Source organism: Schistocerca americana, chromosome 3 (assembly GCF_021461395.2).
Source record: "Schistocerca americana isolate TAMUIC-IGC-003095 chromosome 3, iqSchAmer2.1, whole genome shotgun sequence".
In the NCBI taxonomy this organism is placed as follows: Eukaryota; Metazoa; Arthropoda; class Insecta; order Orthoptera; family Acrididae; genus Schistocerca; species Schistocerca americana.
The window spans coordinates 556176380-556181209 of NC_060121.1; the positions used below are offsets into that span (position 1 = coordinate 556176380).

Genomic DNA, 4830 nt, shown 5'->3' on the forward strand with positions numbered 1-4830 from the left:
AGGCGAGAGAGTGTGGCAGATATGATACGCGAATTGGGATGGAAGTCATTAAAGCAAAGACATTTTTCGTCGCGGTGAGATCTATTTACGAAATTTCAGTCACCAACTTTCTCTTCCGAACGCGAAAATATTTTGTTGAGTCCAACTTACATAGGTAGGAATGATCATCAAAATAAAATAAGTGAAATCAGAGCTCGAACAGAAAGGTTTAGGTGTTCGTTTTTCCCGTGCGCTGTTCGGGAGTGGAATGGTAGAGAAATAGTATGATTGTGGTTCGATGAACCCTCTGCCAAGCACTTAAATGTGAATTGCAAAGTGATCATGTAGATGTAGATGTAGAATATTTTGATGCGAAATTAGATACCTAATGTACCTTACATTTCAAACTGACACATTACAAATTCCAAAACCACCTACTCTGTCTCAAACGTTTCTCCTAGTTCCTCCTCGGTTAATTGGAATGTGATAATGTATAGTAAGAAAAAATAATTTCATTTGCAAGAATAAGTAACTATCTAGTGAATGACAATATTCGCCAAAGACCCAAAGGATATATTTGATACATCGATACTTCCAGAAACTGCGTACCTGGTGAATCTACGTCCACTGAAGAAGGTGAAGGTGTTGTAGTCTTGTCAAATGTCTCTTGTTCCTGAGACCTCAAGCTGAGCTGATGTAAGCTGTGTAATCCTTGACTGTTTGCTCGGTAAATGTTATCTACATCTATATACGATTATTCTGTCGAGTCCACCATTAATTCAAGTCACCAACTTGTTTCCTTATTATTTATTCAGTTTACGTTGTGACTTATATATGTTTCACGGGGAAAACAGTCAAGGTTGGCGGCAGGACATTACTGATGTTCTTTCGTTAACTGCTTTTCAGTTAAAAGTCAGAACCCACTGAGATACTTTATTCTATCATTTTTCAGGTATATATGCAATATCTTATAGCGAGAATTATGCGGATCTGATCGGTTGCCGTTTCCGAACTATGGCGCCTGCCAGCCTTTTCATTGGCCTTATATAAAATTAATGATTGTGAAAAAATCTGATGGTGGACTGCTATAAGGTACTCTGTAAACAATTATTATAAACTTCGGTGTGCTGCACTGCGTCTTTGCATTTATGCACAAATTGTCCATCCTCAGTGTGGGTTAAATCCATGTTGTGACTGTCATAACATACGGAATTGCATAATTTGCAAATTGCTAAATTAATGCCGCACCTCTGAGAAAACTTTAAAATAATCCTCTCATTGTGAAACAGGAGGTTTTAAAAACACTATATCTGGCGCCTAATGTTGGGCTCGATTGTATGAAAATTTCCATTACTATTTGTAATTACATGTTGTGTCTTTGAGTACGATATACAATGCTGGAACAATGAATCACGTTATCTGAAGAAAGAGCGAAAATATGAAGCGGCTGTATTAAGAAAATGGGAGAACAATATTTAAGGAAGGACTTTTATTAGATGGTAAAACAGTTCGTTTTGCAGATAAATACCACACTTGCTGAACGAGAAAAGGAATCTGTTGCTTGAATGGACGAACGAGATAAAGAATTAGGAAAGGGAACAGATTCTAGTTTATCAAGCATCTCGACAGAAATTTCTAGTTTAGAAGAAAGGTTATGAGGGCCTACCTGAAGTGGTAAAGAAATTAGCCAGCGATGTTCAAAAATTGCAGATAGCTCAAGGTACGATAGAGAGTGCGGTGCAGCAATTCTTACGGAGATACTTTATGTGCTACATCCTAGTAACCCAAAATGTTGGCACAAGGATTACCACTAACCTCTAGAGGTGTAATTTATATTTATTTGATTAGTGCCCAGAGTATTGCATGGAAGCAATCTTTGCAATGACAACTGCATGGGAAATAATTTTGTCATTGGGGCTGTTGCTGCTCGTTTGGAAAAACAGTAGTGCTATACAAATTAAAAGCCATCAGCTGCTCATTAGGATTTTTATAAGAGAACTGATTATTTGGTGACTAGCATTTTATGTCACTGGTACAAATACGATCAAGATGGTAAAGGGATTTGTTGTCAGAACCATAGGGTGAATCACTTCTAATTATACTTACTGGCATATTAAATGAGAGTTACGCTAAGGGACACAGAATGCTAGACCTTGTCATCTTTGTTAGACATATCCTCGATTTAAAACGGGTGTGCACATTGTTAGCTAAAAATTTTATCAATGCTGGTATGAAGGTTACATTCAATTTTACTCACTTTATTATCTCTTAATGGCATATCTTTAAAGGAGAGTATGGTGAAACCTGGCTCAAAATGGGGAGTAAACAAATTGTATCTAACTATTATGATGTAAAAGATAAATTCAATCTTTCCAGCAGCATGGATAAGGAAATGACTTCCATAAAACAAAGCTTCTCTTTTCCAAATTGGAAGTAATGGGTAACATCTAACTGATATTGCAGAAGCGTAGTTATTAGTAATATCATATAAAGGAAAATAGGACAATATATACTGGCAAGAAGAGTTTTTTTTATAATGGATTCCCAAAGTAGCACTGTGATGAAGGATGGTCTTGTTAGAAGCAATACTAAAGACGTTAGTAATATGGAAATGATTTAGTTAATACATATTGAAAATTGGTACCCTCTGTCCTTGTAGAGTCCTTTCAGAGGCACTGCAGTCATCTCAGCTATGTAGCGAGTCATCAGGACGAATAATTGTAGGTATGACAGGGAATTACAGAGTTTTTTTGGCACTAGCAGTAGTATTTGCGGTACTATATTTTTTCTGTGTCGTCGAGGACGGCAGAAAGCTGTGGCCATAGTGGCAGAAGTCAAAGAAGCAGCCGTAGGCTCTTCCACGAAAGCATCTGGGCTTCTAAAAAAGCGTGGTCGCCTTCCTTGTGAGCACAATCGGTGTCTCTTGCTATGAAGTCTGTCCACGAGGGCGGCCCGGTGTTCAGTAAGACAATGGAGTCGCTTCCATCTCGGGTGTACGACCGACAGACAGGCGCTGAGTTTTACACAAGTCAACAGTGCTTTTCCTTTAAACATGATGCTATAAGCGTCTTAGATTATGTAACATGGGGACTAATTCCTATACTACTTTACGAAGCCATAAAATATTTTAGGACCTAAATAGGAAATACCGGCTATGAAATTTGATCGCGCAGGTGTTAACGTTAATGTGGATGAAGCTGAGTTCTAAGAAGCTTGCTACCTTTGAGCTTATAATATACAAATTATTCATTCAAAATCTTTAGAAATTTAATGAGAATTTGGATGAATTTTAAAATGAAGATGATTATTGGGTGTCAAATGCAAGTCCCTATTAACAGCAGTGTGTTGAAACTCTGATAAAATTCAATCATACGAATGTATCACCAACTCCTGCTTCTGAAATTAAGAAAATTATACATTTGCTCAAAAGTAACAGCTCAACTGGTTTTGATGGTATTTCCAATATAGTACTAAAGATTTTCTCCCATGTAATAAGTGAATAAAGCCATTGTTAAACCCCTCTTTAAAAAAGATGATAAGAGAGTTGTTAATCAGTTCCGACCTTTTTCACTGCTGACATCATTCTCCAAAATTTTTGAGAAGGTGATGTATTCTAGAATAGTATAAATGACAAAAGAGTTGTCAATCAGTTCCGACCTTTTTCACTGCTGACATCATTCTCCAAAATTTTTGAGAAGGTGATGTAGTCTAGAATAGTATCTCACTTCAGCAACAGCAATATCCTTAGCACATGCCATCTGGCTTTCAGAAGTATTGTTCTAATGAAAATGCCATTGACATGTTGACTCACCAGATTTTACAAGTATTAAATAATATAATAGCGCCATCTGGTATTTTCTGCGACCTCCATAAGGCATTTGACTATGTGAAACACAGTATTTTCCAAGACAAATTGACGTTTCATTTGACTCATGGTACATCCAACCAATGGATAATGTCATATCTAACCAAGAGAGCGCAGAAAGTTTTCCGTAGAAATTCAAACAATATGGTCCAATGAAACTTCCTGGCAGATTAAAACTGTGTGCCCGACCGAGACTCGAACTCGGGACCTTTGGCTTTCGCGGGCAAGTGCTCTACCAACTGAGCTACCGAAGCACGACTCACGCCCGGTACTCACAGCTTTACTTCTGCCAGTACCTCGTCTCCTACCTTCCAAACTTTACAGAAGCTTCTTTCAGGAGTGCTAGTTCTGCAGGTTTCGCAGGAGAGCTTCTGTAAAGTTTGGAAGGTAGGAGACGAGGTACTGGCAGAAGTAAAGCTGTGAGTACCGGGCGTGAGTCGTGCTTCGGTAGCTCAGTTGGTAGAGCACTTGCCCGCGAAAGGCAAAGGTCCCGAGTTCGAGTCTCGGTCGGGAACACAGTTTTAATCTGCCAGGAAGTTTCATATCAGCGCACACTCCGCTGCAGAGTGAAAATCTCATTCTAATATGGTCCAATGACATAATTCTCACTGGGGAGAAATCACGTATTTGGTTCCCCACGTTCAATCTTAGGTCCACTACTGTTCCTCATGTATGTAAGCGATCTTCCATCTAATATACAACAAGCAGAGTTAGTCCTTTTTTCAGACGACACTAGTATTACAATCAGTCCCAGGATATATACAGAAACAGAAGAAATGGTAAACAAAGTTCTTAAAAGCTACATTGATTAGTTTTCTGCGAATGATCTAAACGCAATTTTAAAAAGACACAACACATTCATTTCCACACATCTGGGAGTACTACACCAATGATAAATGTAACACGCGCTGCGGAAATAATAAATAGGGTGGAAACTTCTACATGTATAGGGATTCATATTGATGAGAATTTAAATTGGAAAAAAC

At 38.2% G+C, this 4830-nt stretch overlaps 1 non-coding gene across 1 annotated transcript; it reads left to right on the top strand.

The window, feature by feature from the left end:
* Positions 1-4285: 4285 nt before the first annotated feature.
* Trnas-cga lies at positions 4286-4360 on the top strand. Its single transcript has one exon. It is a non-coding gene; the product is annotated as a tRNA-Ser (tRNA).
* Positions 4361-4830: the final 470 nt, after the last annotated feature.